The following is a 15446-nucleotide window of genomic DNA, read 5'->3' as shown; positions in this document are numbered from 1 at the left end:
TTCCTGTGTAAATGACACTGGCAGTGAAGGGGTTAAGTGTGTCCTAGGGGCGTGTTTCTAACTGTAGAGGGGATGGGCTGTGTGTGACACATCATTGATCTATGCTCCAATGACAGGGAGCAGAGAACAGTGACACTGTCACTAGGCAGAATGGGGAGATGCTTGTTTACATTAGCATCTCCCCGTTCTTCCTCCCCGTGAGGCGATTGCAGTTATCCCCACGGCACTCGAGTCCGCGGGACCCGCGACCCGACTCACGGAGCTTGCTGCGGGCCGCCTCTTAAAGGGGAACGTACAGGTACGTGATTTTGCCTGTACATGCCCTTCTGCCGCAGTATATCTGCGTGAGGTGGTCGGCAAGCGGTTACAAAAATTTTTTTTTCCGCGGGACTCCCTCTTTAAACCCCTTTCACACTTGGGCGCATTGCAGGCACTACAGTGCCAAAAATAGCGCCTGCAAAGGGCCCTGAAAGAGCTGCTCCTGTCTCTTCAGTGTGAAAGCCCGAGGGCTTTCACACTGGAGCGGTGCGCTGGCAGGACGGTAAATAAAGTCCTGCTAGCAGCATCTTTGGGAGTGGTGAAGGAGCGGTGTGTGTATTATTGCTCCTGCCCATTGAAATCAATGGGTAGTGCGGCTATACCGCCGGCAAAGCCGTGCTGCAGCAACGGTTTGCGGGTGGTTTCAACCCTTTTTCGGCCGCTAGCGGGGGTTAAAAGCGCCCCGCTAGCGGCTGAATACCCCTGCAAATAGGACAGTAAAATGCCGCTAAAAATAGCGGGGCTTTACCGCTGACGTCCCAGTGTAAAAGGGGCTTTAATGAGGGAAATTTAACCACTTAAAGACTAAATCTTTTTCTGACACTTGTTGGTTTCAAGGTAAAATCATTATTTTTTGCTAGAAAATTACTTAGAACCCCCAAATTTTATATATATTTTTTTTTTTTTTTTAGCAGAGACCCTAGGGAATAAAATGGCGGTTGTTGCAATATTTTGTTACATTGTATTTGTGCAGTGGTCTTTCAAATGCAATTTTTTGGGAAAAAATACACTTTAACCACTTCCCGCCCGGCCCATAGCAGATGACGGCCGGGCGGTGGTTCAGTTATCCTGACTGGGCGTCATATGACGTCCAGCAGGATAACATGCCGCCGCGCCCGCGGGGGCGCGCATCGCGGCGATCGGTGTGTCAGCCTGACACACCGCTCCACCGATCTTGGTAAAGAGCCTCCGGCGGAGGCTCTTTACCATGTGATCAGCCGTGTCCAATCATGGCTGATCACAATGTCAATAGGAAGAGCCGTTGATCGGCTTTTCCTCACTCGCGTCTGACAGACGCGAGTAGAGGAGAGCCGATCAGCGGCTGTCCTGACAGGGGGGGTCTGCGCTGATTGTTTATCAGCGCAGCCCCCCTCAGATCACCACACTGGACCACCAGGGATCGCCACTAGGACCACCAGGGAAGGGGCAACATGTGGATGGCCAGGTATGTGCCCCATGGCCATCCACATGTGCCCAATCTGAGCCCACAAATGGGCACTGATTGGCACCAACATGTTTCAGGTCTGCCCAGCAATGCCACCAATCTGTTTATTCAGTGCCACCAATCAGTTTATTCAGTGCCACCTGTCAGTGCCCATCGGTGCCACCTGTCAGTGCCCACCTATCAGTGCCTCCCATAAGTGCCCATCAGTGCCGCCTATGAGTGCCCATCAGTGCCGCCTATGGGTGCCCATCAGTGCAGCCGTATCAGTGCCCGTCAGTGCAGCCGTATCAGTGCCCGTCAGTGCAGCCGTATCAGTGCCCGTCAGTGCAGCCGTATCAGTGCCTGTCAGTGCAGCCATATCAGTGCCCGTCAGTGCAGCCATATCAGTGCCCGTCAGTGCAGCCATATCAGTGCCCATCATTGAAGAAGAAAACGTACTTATTTACAAAAAATTTTAACAGAAACAAAGAAAAACTTTGTTTTTTTGGCCTGGGCGGGAAGGTGTCTAAGTGCCTGGTATTGAAGTGGTTAATGAATTAAAAAAAAACTAAACAGTAAAGTTTTCCCAATTTTTTTGTAAAATAAAGAGGATGATGTTACACCGCGAGAATTGTGAGAGAATCGTGATCTTTATTCTTAACAAAAAAAATTGTGACTCATTTTGGCCATAATCGTGCATCTCTATACTATAGGTAATTGTTAATTGTGGCATTGCAAGTGTGCCACATTCCTTTTGATACAATTTTAGTTACATTTATTAGCAGGGCGCTAGCCGCTTTGTAGTTTTGAGGTAGTGCGTAATATTGCATTTAATAGTATTGACTTGTCTTTTTTTTTTTTTCTTTAGGGACTGCTGGCATTAGAACACTGAATGACCCAATGAATGGAAGAAATTAAGGGCAACGTTTCAGTGGATCTCCTTCCAAACCTTCCTTACTGCTGTCAGTTAAAACCGAAGCGAGAGAATGTGCAAGACGTGTTATAACAGCTAGTATCATCCTTTCCTTGATTCCCAAGAAATTTCACAGAGGGTTACAAGGAGCTTCTTGATCCCTTATTCCAGCGTCCATGGTGTCTTACTGTTGTGTTTTTCTTTTCATTTTCTGTGAAGAAACCAGACATGGATACTGCACCCATCCATGTTCCAACTACTGAACCGGTGGTCATCTCATGCTGTTGTTTTTTCAAGCCTTTCTATGTGTGTATTGGAAACACTTGAAAGTCCCTTTTATATTAGATGGGCTCAAGTCCTCCTGCAGAAATTACTCTAATCTGCTGCAGTCAATAATGTTCTACTGGGTTTATACATCTGATGAACCAATGACGTTTGTCTAGGTCAAATTCCACAAATAGATTATACTACTGACTATTTTGCTTGCAGTCTGCCAATTGGCTGAAGTGTGGCAGCACTACTATGGAACCTTGTAAATATACTTTTTTTTGTTTGTTTTGTTTTTTTGGGAGGTCACTGTCCTTCTGTGATGTAATGTAATATCCCATATTTTGCTGTCTTGAACTTGAAACCATACCTTTCTAACACTGGAATATAACAGCCTCCTGTCCACTGCGAGACAAATCTTTAAAGATAAAAATGGTTATAAATGGCAAATTCACCATATGACAAAGGGGTGGATGTACACTCTGTATGAGGATAAGTATGCCCCAATTGCTGAAGCTACCCATTATACATTTAGGAAATTTAGTCTTTGCAACAATTTTTATTTTTTTTTTCTTGCAGTGGAGGGTTGGGGGCCCCTCAGAAAACATGCTGCCCTTAAAGGGACAGCAATGTAAATTAATTTCTTGGAGAAAAAAAGAACTCCAGCACAAACCTAACCCCATTCCATAGTCTTTTATTTTTTTGCTCTTAATTTATTGAAGAAGAGTCTGTGTGTGTGTGTGTGTGTGTGTGTGTGTATAATTTATTTTTCCACTGTCTTATGTCCCTTCCCCTTAAACAAGCTACTTTTGCTGGGTTTTAATGTAAGAAATTTACTGTGGGACTGACCCTGTATGAGTGTTTTTTGGTTGACGAGAAGAAAGATGGATGTGTCCTACAAAGCTCTGTTTGTATATAATGTGTTATAGGCATGGGAAGGACACCACCTTGGTTTTAATTTTTATTTTTGAAACATATTTTGGACTCTGCCAATTTCTTTCTTTGTAAATGTTGAATAGGAAATTCCAGAAATTTTTTTTGTGTCAGTGATGAGTCTTTCTACTTTCTCTCCTATCCCTCCCCACTCCATGAGAAAGAAGCACTTGCTTAATTCTTGATCTCATTTGCAGTCTCCAAAGGATTATTATTTTTTTATTTTTTTGCTGCCATTTTGTCATTAAATAATTCATGAGGGGTGGAGAGCAGGTTAAAAAAAATAAACAATTTAGATATACTGGCACTTCAAGTGTATTTGTCTCCTTTGCTTTTGTCATGGTATGAGTGCTGTTTTGCCCTGATTTTCAGTGCTGATCAAAGGTAAGACTTTGGTTTTGTGAAGATCATTTTTATTGTCTATTGCACACCATACTGCAAAATATTAAAGATGAACCTTAAGGCAGATGTTAAAATCAGTTTATTAATAAAAAGAGAAATGTAATGTATTTCTAGATGCAACTTTTGTAAGCACCTGAATTTGTCTTTCAGTTCCTGCAATCCCCTGCACCAGCACCCTGGAAAGGGTTGGGACAGCAATATTGTCCAGTCAGAGTTCTATTTTGTGACAGCAGGCAGAGTGTATTTTGGGCCAAATGGATGTTCAGGTTTGCAGTGCAAGTTCAGAACTGTTGGCAGAGTTTCTGGATCAACTAACGGAAACAAAGAAACTAAAAATGCAGACAAAGTAGCACAAAAAAACTGATTCTATAAAGTAAAGTTTGAGACTGTGCTTCAGAGTGTGAAGTAGTAAATTATTTTTTGGGTGGAATAGATGTATAAAAGATGGAGAATGCTTACCACTCAAATTCAAACAAGGGCAAAGTAGCACAATTTTAAAATCTGCCTTATCTCAACCATTCATTGGAGGACACACAGTTATACCACTTTGACCTGTGAGTTTAGAGTGCCACCCAGTGGCCATACCCTCAACACTACTTGCAGAGTTTTTTTCCTTGCTTTCAAGGATGAAAGGACCTATTCTCACCAAGCACTGCATAACCTTTATAAAGGTGTTTCTTTTTTCTGGATATAATATGGCAAACGGATGTGGAATATATATAGGGTATTTGATATGTAGACTGGATAACTTTTAACAAATTCCTGCATTATAAAACAACATTTTTAGTGAGAATCATAAAATTAAACTAATAATAATGGCACAAAATGCATAGGAATACACAAAGGAATACCAGACCAAAAGGATGAAGATGTCCAAGAAACTTTCATTAAATAGTTACATGCATATGTGAAATAATTGGGAAGAAAGGTATGGCGCTACCTCATAGATAATGAATTCATAAAAACATATAACAAAGTTCAACAACGATCAAGAAGGATGTATAACAATGTATATGAAAAAATAGTCCAAACAGAAATCCTTAATGTATCTTCACAAGGAAAGTCCAATCACCGTGATCCAAAGAAAAGTGCAGAGGCAAAATGATATCCTTCAAATAGTGCTCCACCACAAATAATGCATATAAAATGCAAACTCACCAAAGCATCAAAGTAAAAAAAGCCTTGTAGCAGTATTAAGTTTCTCTCAACCAGCAGCATACATGGAGACGATAGCTCTATGCCACAACGTATATCTTTTGGCAATAATCAAACAACCAGACTAGGGAGAAACATATTAGAGAATCATAGCTCAATATGTTTATTGCAGATGTATAAAAGCAGGTAGGTAAAAAAAAAGCGCACTTACAGTATCTCACAAAAGTGAGTACACCTCTAAGTGAAAATGTCCAAATTGGGCCCAGTTAGCCATTTTCCCTCCCCCATGCCATTAGTGTTACAAGGTCTCAAATGTGAACGGGGGGCAGATGTGTTAAATTTGGTGTTATCACTCTCTCTCATACTGGTCACTGGAAGTTCAACATGGCACCTCATGGCAAAGAACTCTGAGGATCTGAAAAAAAAAGAATTCTTGCTCTACTTAAAAATGGCCTAGACTATAAGAAGATTGCCAAGACCCTGAAACTGAGCTGCAGCATGGTGGCCAAGACAATACAGCGGTTTAACAGGACAGGTTTCACTCAGAACAGGCCTCACGTAGGTCGACTAAAAAAAGTTGCGGGCACATGCTCAGCGTCCTATTCAGAGGTTGTCTTTTGGAAAATAGACGTATTAGTGCTGCCAGCATTGCTGCAGAGGTTGAAGGGGTGCGGGGTCAGCCTGTCAGTACTCAGACCATACGCCGCACACTGCATCAAATTGATCTGCAGTGCTGTCGTCCCAGAAGGAAGCCTCTTCTAAAGATGATGCACAAGAAAGCCTGTAAACAGTTTGCTGAAGACAAGCAGTCTAAGGACATGCATTACTGGAACCATGTCCTGTGGTCTGATGAGACCAAGATAAATGTATTTGGATCAGATGGTGTCAAGCCTGTGTGGCGACAACCAGGTGAAGAGTACAAAGACAAGTGTGTCTTGCCTACAGTCAAGCATGGTGGTGGGAATGTCATGGTCTGGGGTTGCATGAGTGCTGCTGGCACTGGGGGGGCTACAGTTCATTGAGGGAACCATGAATGCCAACATGTACTGTGACATAACTGAAGCAGAGCATGATCCCTTCCCTTCGGAGACTGGGCCGCCGGGCAGTATTCCCACATAACGACCCCAAACACACTTTCAAGATGACCACTGCTTTGCTAAAGAAGCTGAGGGTAAAGGTGATGGACTGGCCAAGCATGTCTCCAGACCTAAACCCTATTAAGAATCTGTGGGCCATCCTCAAAGGGAAGGTGGAGGAGCACAAGGTCTCTAACATCCACCAGCTCCGTGATTTTATCAAGGAGGAGTGGAAGAGAACTCCAGTGGCAACCTGTGAAGCTCTGGTGAGCTCCATGCCTAGGAGGGTTAAGGCAGTGCTGGAAAATAATGGTGGCCCCACAAAATATTGACACTTTGGGCCCAATTTGGACATATTCACTTAGGGGTGTACTAACTTTTGTTGCCAGAGGTTTAGACATTAATGGCTGTGTGTTGAGTTATTTTGAGGGGACAGCAAATTTACACTGTTATACAAGCTGTACACTCACTACTTTACATTGTAGCAAAGTATAATTTCTTCAGTGTTGTCACATGAAAATGTAGAATAAAATATTTACAAAAATGTGAGGGTTGTACTCACTCTTGTGAGATACTGTACATTTGCATGTGCTATAAGTCAGCACCAACATGTACAGCTTTTTGGATAAATGTAATTATAGCCACCGGCTTAGAGATCCAGCGATATTATACACCATTAAGTACCATTGCACTTCTGCAAACCAGATTGGTCTACCCCGAACTACTGACTGTGATTTGCAACTTGCATTAGCTCCAACAGGATACCGTTGATGCTGATATTAAATCAGTATTCTTTCTGGACTGCAGATTAGGCCCCTACCATACTGCCCCCCTTCCCTCCTTCCCCTTCCTGCAGCTCGAGCCTCCAGGGGGTTGACCCATGGATGCCACACATAGACTGCTCCATCCTTAAGAATACACACGCTATTGTTGTGGTGTTGCTTCATGTGCACTTTGTGTCCGGACATATGTTACATGTTTTATGTAGTATCTAGTTAGAAATCATTTAAAAAAAAACCTCTAATAAATATATAGGTGGTTCTGGCCAGCTCAGTAGATTGCTTTAAGAAAGGCCTGGATACTTTCCTAAATGTACATAATATAACTGGGTACTGACATTTATAGGTAAAGTTGATCCAGGGAAAATCCGATTGCCTCTCTGGGATCAGGAAGGAATTTTTTCCCCTGCTGTAGCAAATTGGAGCATGCTCTGCTGGGGTTTTTTGCCTTCCTCTGGATCAACTGTGGGTATAGTATTGGGTATATTGGATTGTACGTTTTTTTTTTTTTGTTTTTTTTTTATGGTTGGACTGGATGGACTTGTGTCTTTTTTCAACCTGACTAACTATGTAACTATGTAACTATATATATATATATATATATATATATATATATATATATATATAGACACAGTGGGGCAAAAAAGTATTTAGTCAGCCGCCAATTGTGCAAGTTCTCCCACTTAAAAAGATGAGAGAGGCCTGTAATTGTCATCATAGGTATACCTCAACTATGAGAGACAAAATGTGGAAACAAGTCCAGACAATCACATTGTCTGATTTTTTTTTTTTTTTTTTTTTTTTTTAATAATTTATTTGCAAATTATGGTGTAAAATAAGTATTTTGTCAATATCAAAAGTTCATCTCCAATACTTTGTTATATATCCTTTGTTGGCAATGACAGAGGTCAAACGTTTTCTGTAAGTCTTCACAAGTTTGTCGCACACTGTTGCTGGTATGTTGGCCCATTCCTCCATGCAGATCTCCTCTGGAGCAGTGATGTTTTGGGGCTGTCACTGGGCAATGGGGACTTTCAACTCCCTCCAAAGGTTTTCTATGGGGTTGAGATCTGGAGACTGGCTAGGCCACTCCAGGACCTGGAAACCTCTTACGAAGCCACTCCTTCGTTGCCCGGGCAGTGTGTTTGGGATCATTGTCATGCTGAAAGACCCAGCCACGTTTCATCTTCAATGCCCTTGCTGATGGGAGGAGGTTTGCACTCAAAATCTCACGGTACATGGTCCCATTCATTCTTTCATGTACACGGATCGTCCTGTTCCCTTTGCAGAGTAATAGCCCCAAAGCATGATGTTTCCACCCCAATGCTTTACAGTAGGTATGGTGTTCTTTGGTTGCAACGTAGCATTCTCTCTCCTCCAAACACGACGAGTTGTGTTTCTACCAAACAGTTCTATGTTGGTTTCATCTGACCATATGACATTCTCCCAGTCCTCTTCTGGATCATCCAAATGCTCTCTAGCAAACCTCAGACGGGCCAGGACATGTACTGGCTTAAGCAGGGGGACACGTCTGGCACTGCAGGATCTGAGTCCTTGGAGGCATAGTGTGTTACTGATGGTAGCCTTTGTTACTTTGGTCCCAGCTCTCTGCAGGTCATTCACTAGGTCCCCCCGTGTGGTTCTGGGATTTTTGCTAACCGTTCTTGTGATCATTTTGACCCCACGGGGTGAGATCTTGCGTGGAGCCTCAGATTGAGGGAGATTATCAGTGGTCTTGTATGTCTTCCATTTTCTAATTATGGCTCCCACAGTTGATTTCTTCACACCAAGCTGCTTGCCTATTGCAGATTCAGTCTTCCCAGCCTGGTGCAGGTCTACAATTTTGTTTCTGGTGTCCTTTGACAGCTCTTTGGTCTTCACCATAGTAAAGTTTGGAGTGTGACTGTTTGAGGTTGTGGACAGGTGTGTTTTATACTGATGAAGTTCAAACAGGTGCCATTAATACAGGTAATGAGTGGAGGACAGAGGAGCCTCTTAAAGAAGAAGATACAGGTCTGTGAGAGCCAGAAATCTTGTTTGTAAGTGACCAAATACTTATTTTCCACCATAATTTTCAAATAAATTCCTTCAAAAATCAGACAATGTGATTGTCTGGATTTGGTTTCCACATTTTGTCTCTCATAGTTGAGGTATACCTATGATGACAATTACAGGCCTCTCTCATCTTTTTAAGTGGGAGAACTTGCACAATTGGTGGCTGACTAAATAAATACTTTTTTTTCCGTAACCAGAGAATAGAAACACATGAGCTCACACGGGCACACACACATACAGGGGTAAACACACACAGAGGTACACAGACGGGCACAGGCTCGCTCACACACACACATTCATTTTTTAATTTTTATTCACATTTACGTTTATTATTTTCATCTTTTATATTTATTTTTATTTAATTTCCATTTTTTTTCTTTTATATATACAGTGGGGACGGAAAGTATTCAGACCCCCTTAAATTTTTCACTTTTTGTTATATTGCAGCCATTTGCTAAAATCATTTAAGTTATTTTTTTCCTCATTAATGTACACACAGCACCCCATATTGACAGAAAAACACAGAATTGTTGACATTTTTGCAGATTTATTAAAAAAGAAAAACTGAAATATCACATGGTCTTAAGTATTCAGACCCTTTGCTCAGTATTTAGTAGAAGCACCGTTTTGTTCTAATACAGGCATCGGTCTTTTTGGGAAAGATGCAACAAGTTTTTCACACCTGGATTTGGGGATCCTCTGCTATTCCTCGCAGATCCTCTCCAGTTCTGTCAGGTTGGATGGTAAACGTTGGTGGACAGCCATTTTTAGGTCTCTCCAGAGATGCTCAATTGAGTTTAAATCAGGGCTCTGACTGGGCCATTCAAGAACAGTCACGGAGTTGTTCTGAAGCCACTCCTTTGTTATTTTAGCTGTGTGCTTAGGGTCATTGTCTTGTTGGAAGGTAAACCTTCGGCCCAGTCTGAGGTCCTGAGCACTCTGGAGGTTTTTGTCCAGGATATCCCTGTACTTGGCCGTATTCATCTTTACCTTGATTGCAACCAGTCGTCCTGTCCCTGCAGCTGAAAAACACCCCCACAGCATAATGCTGCCATCACCATGCTTCACTGTTGGGACTGTATTGGACAGGTGATGAGCAGTGCTTGGTTTTCTCCATACATACCGCTTAGAATTAAGGCCAAAAAGTTCTATCTTGGTCTCATCAGATCAGAGAATCTTATTTCTCACCATCTTGGAGTCCTTCAGGTGTGTTTTAGCAAACTCCATGCGGGCTTTCATGTGTCTTGCACTGAGGAGAGGCTTCCGTCGGGCCACTCTGCCATAAAGCCCCGACTGGTGGAGGGCTGCAGTGATGGTTGACTTTCTACAACTTTCTCCCATCTCCCGACTGCATCTCTGGAGCTCAGCCACAGTGATCTTCGGGTTCTCCTTTACCTCTCTCACCAAGGCTCTTCTCCCCCAGTAGCTCAGTTTGGCCGGACGGCCAGCTCTAGGAAGGGTTCTGGTCGTCCCAAACGTCTTCCATTTAAGGATTATGGAGGCCACTGTGCTCTTAGGAACCTTAAGGAACCTTCTAGGAGGAGGTGAGTTGCCATCTAGATAAAGGAAGGCCCGTAGACGTGGTGTATCTGGATTTTGCAAAAGCATTTGACACAGTTCCCCATAAACGTTTACTGTACAAAATAAGGTCCGTTGGCATGGACCATAGGGTGAGTACATGGATTGAAAACGGGCTACAAGGGCGAGTTCAGAGGGTGGTGATAAATGGGGAGTACTCAGAATGGTCAGGGGTGGGCAGTGGGGTTCCCCAGGGTTCTGTGCTGGGACCAATCCTATTTAATTTGTTCATAAATGACTTGCAGGATGGGATAAACCGTTCAATCTCTGTATTTGCAGACGATACTAAGCTAAGCAGGGCAATAACTTCTCCGCAGGATGTGGAAACCTTGCAAAAAGATCTGAACAAATTAATGGGGTGGGCAACTACATGGCAAATGAGGTTCAATGTAGAAAAATGTAAAATAATGCATTTGGGTGGCAAAAATATGAATGCAATCTATACACTGGGGGAGAACCTCTGGGGGAATCTAGGATGGAAAAGGACCTGGGGGTCCTAGTAGATGATAGGCTCAGCAATGGCATGCAATGCCAAGCTGCTGCTAACAAAGCAAACAGAATATTGGCATGCATTAAAAAGGGGATCAACTCCAGAGATAAAACAATAATTCTCCACCTGGAGTATGCTGTCCACTTCTGGGCACCAGTCCTCAGGAAGGATGTACTGGAAATGGAGCGAGTACAAAGAAGGGCAACAAAGCTAATAAAGGGTCTGGAGGATCTTAGTTATGAGGAAAGGTTGCAAGCACTGAACTTATTCTCTCTGGAGAAGAGACGCTTGAGAGGGGATATGATTTCAATATACAAATACCATACTGATGACCCCACAATAGGGATAAAACTTTTTTGCAGAAGAGAGTTTAACAAGACTCGCGGCCACTCATTAAAATTAGAAGAAAAGAGGTTTAACCTTAAACTACGTAGAGGGTTCTTTACTGTAAGAGCAGCAAGGATATTGAATTTACTTCCACAGGCGGTGGTCTCAGCGGGGAGCATTGATAGCTTCAAGAAACTATTAGATAAGCACCTGAATGACCGCAACATACAGGGATATATAATGTAATACTGACACATAATCACACACATAGGTTGGACTTATGTCTTTTTTCCATCTCACCTACTATGTAACTAAGTGCAGCAGAAATTTTTTTGTAACCTTGGCCAGATCTGTGCCTTGCCACAATTCTGTTTCTGAGCTCTTCAGGTAGTTCCTTTGACCTCATGATTCTCATTTGCTCTGACATGCACTGTGAGCTGTAAGGTCTTATATAGACAAGTGTGTGGCTTTCCTAATCAAGTTCAATCAGTATAATCAAGCACAGCTGGACTCAAATGAAGGTGTAGAACCATCTCAAGGATGATCAGAAGAAATGGACAGCACCTGAGTTAAATATATGAGTGTCACAGCAAAGGGTCTGAATACTTAGGACCATGTGATATTTCAGTTTTTCTTTTTTAATAAATCTGCAAAAATGTCAACAATTCAGTGTTTTCCTGTCAATATGGGGAGTTGTGTGTACATTAATGAGGAAAAAAAATTAACTTAAATGATTTTAGCAAATGGCTGCAATATAACAAAGAGTGAAAAATGTAAGGGGGTATGAATACTTTCCGTCCCCACTGTATATATAAATTTTTCATTTTCACTTTATTCTTAAATTTTTATTATATATATTTTTTTTATTTGTTTGTTAAGTTATTTTATGGATTTTATCCTACCATTTACGCCCTCCGTGGAAGGCACACTGACCATCGGCGTTTCCTGGTTGTACTGATGCCTGTTTTTACTACTCGTGTGTAAGTGACGTCTGAGAAGAGCGATTTTTTACAATCATACAGTATTTCACTATCAGTCCTCTTTTCTTCTCTCCCCATCGTTTGAGCCTGGTTGCCTACTCTGCAAGCCCCAGAATATATTTTGAGGATTTTTATAGCACCCAATCATCCAGCTTATACCAGATCTGATTGATCACTGCTTGTTTGACCCCAGACTGCGAAGCTGGTGGTCTATGATTTCTGGTGAGTGGGGTCACAAAGGGGAGTGTGGCACTCAGCACTAGTCATCTTTTTTGGAGCACATTTGCACTTTATTTGGAGCACTTTGAAGCACTCATCACTTTAATTATTGACCACCTTTGTATATTTTCTTCAATTAATTATCGTGTTGTAAGCATTATTGTAAAGTTACATCAATTAGGTTTTGACACTTGATTTATATATTATCCTTTAGGCGCTGTGATATATTTTTGTTTATTTAGTGAGGTGTAACACCTTTGTACAGATGCCAGCAGGTCTTTATTAGTTCACCAATATACATCTATATATTAGGTATAGGGGCACCTTGATAGCGCTGTGTGTGTAATATATAATATTTTTTTCACACACACAGGGGCTCCCACGCACTTAGAGGTGTACACACGGGCACAGGTTCACACAGGGGCTTACACACACACATGGGCACAGGCTCACACACACTCACACTGGGGCACACACACACACGGGCTCACACAGAAATTCACACAGGCTCACACACTCACAGGGGTTTACTTACACAGGGGCACACACTCACACGGGCACACTCACACAGGAGCTCACACACACAACACCGCTTGATGGCATATTGATCCTCTTCTTAGATGTCAGAAGCTTTAGAAACGTTTGCAGTTATTTACAGGTGATGAAATGTCCATATAAAAATAGAAAGGCAATCCTCCTTTCCCCAGCCGAAATTATCTCCACTCTGTGTATAGAGCGCATGGACCTTTTGCAGTATCCTGGAAACAGCGTCAAACGCCTAGGCGTTTTAGAAGCAGAGAGAGGAAGTAAAGAAAATAGGGTATTTAATTCCACAAAACTACATTTTTTTTTTTTTCTCAATTAGTGCACAGCGAAGGGTGAAGGTTTCACTGAATGAAAGTTTAAAAAATGACTGTCTGCTTTAAGGTGCTCTGCTTTGTAATTTTCTTTTTTTCTTCATAAATTTCACGATAACATTGTTCCTTTATCTGCTATTCCACTTTAGGGAACCTTTCAACATTTGGGTCCATACTCTCTAATTGTAATAAAGCTATATTCACTTTTGAGAACACGCCAGCTAACCCCCTGACTGTGAACTTCTTTTGTACTTCTTCCATCGTTTCCTCCTTTTTTTTCCCCTCTTCCTTTTCATAGTGCTACTGTGCTTCCAACTCTATTAAATCTTGATTACCTGGATCTCCCTCAACAAATTCCACTAATTCTTTAATATCTGTCACTTCAACATCTAAGTCAATCATGTTAGCAAGTTGCACACTTTTTTGATTTATACCTTCAACATCTGTTTCATCAATCCCTTTGCTTTGTTCACAAAATGCTTTAAGATTTTTTTCCTTATACCCTGCGTACAGTTTTCTGTTACGTCCTCCCAAGCTGATGCAATGTTTTTTTATGCAGTGTAAAATGATGTAAGCTTTCCAAAAATCACGAAGGGTAACTTTATGGTTTTCAGTTGTTGCTACAGCTTTGGAAAAGGTGGTGTGCAAATAGTATGCCTTGAATGTTAGTGATAATGTCCTTCGCGCTACTGTGAGAAAAGGAGCGTGGTGACAACCAAACAATAAAAATGATGATACTAATGAACGTGAATCTACTGTGATGATGTCTAATATAGACTGCAGCAAAATCAAAAGTGTTCACATTACACTCTAATAACTGTTAAGATGAAAGGATTTCGCGCTTCAAATCTATCACATAATAAGTGAAAAATGGCTAACACATAGTGTGAAACTAATGCATAAGTATACAAAGAAGAACAATTTAAACTAATAGTCCAAATAAACTAATGACTAAATTCCAATATAGTGGAGTGAAAAAGTTCATAAATGGTGAACTGCATCAGCTGGGATCAGATGCACGGAAAAATACATGAATATTGATGGTAATCTTCATATAGAGAGTGTCGGTGTTACCAGGCTCTCAGAACTCTCACCTTAAGAGAAGTGAATTCAGGCATCGATGGATATCTTTTAAGTTGATGCTGTGTGTTGTAGCATGATGGTTGTCCAAGTAAACATCTAATGATGGCTGAATTGTCTTTTCAATTTAAGGATAACCTATTGAAAAAAAGGAGGGGTTTTCCCACCTAGGCTCCACCAGCCCGGTGGGATAGAAAGAGGAGGGAGAAAAACCTCCAATGGTGTAGTATATTGAGTAAAGGTATTTTATTAAAGTCTAAAAGTGGTCTCTTACATTTTAAAATAATAAAAACAGAAGGAGCGGCGTCTGAGGCGCCTCCTTACGTGACTTCCCGTTACGTCTGCTCTCTGCCACGCCCTACGCGTTACGTCACCGCTTGTGAGTCCCCAGTTGAAGTCACGAGCGGTGACATAACGCGTAGGGCGTGGCAGAGAGCAGACGTAACCGGAAGTCACGTAAGGAGGCGCCTCAGACGCCGCTCCTTCTGTTTTTATGCTGTTTTTATTATTTTAACATGTAAGAGACCACTTTTAGGCTTTAATAAAATACCTTTACTCAATATACTACACCATTGGAGGTTTTTTCTCTCTCCCTCCTCTTTCTATCCCACTGGACTGGTGGAGCCTAGGTGGGAAAACCCCTCCTTTTTTTCAATAGGTTATCCTTAAATTGAGAAGACAATTCAGCCATCATTAGATGTTTACTTGGACAACCATCATGCTACAACACACAGCATCAACTTAAAAGCTATCCATCGATGCCTGAATTCACTTCTCTTAAGGTGAGAGTTCTGAGAGCCTGGTAACACCGGCACTCTATATGAAGATTACCATCAATATTTATGTATTTTTCCATGCATCTGATCCCAGCTG

At 41.8% G+C, this 15446-nt stretch overlaps 1 protein-coding gene across 2 annotated transcripts in view; it reads left to right on the top strand.

The window, feature by feature from the left end:
* The window catches only part of SOCS7 (suppressor of cytokine signaling 7), a 159480-nt gene extending 155598 nt beyond the window's left edge, over nucleotides 1-3882 (top strand). For both annotated transcript variants that reach the window (XM_073608263.1, XM_073608264.1), the window contains exon 10: nucleotides 2331-3882. The gene's annotated coding sequence lies outside the window, so the exon portion shown is untranslated. The remainder of the gene's footprint in view (nucleotides 1-2330) is intronic.
* The last annotated feature ends 11564 nt before the right edge of the window (nucleotides 3883-15446 follow it).

The sequence above is a fragment of the Aquarana catesbeiana genome, linkage group LG12 (genome assembly GCF_042186555.1).
Source record: "Aquarana catesbeiana isolate 2022-GZ linkage group LG12, ASM4218655v1, whole genome shotgun sequence".
Taxonomy (NCBI): Eukaryota; Metazoa; Chordata; class Amphibia; order Anura; family Ranidae; genus Aquarana; species Aquarana catesbeiana.
The sequence above is the reverse complement of the archived record's forward strand: the minus strand, read 5'-3'. Positions and strand labels throughout refer to the sequence as shown.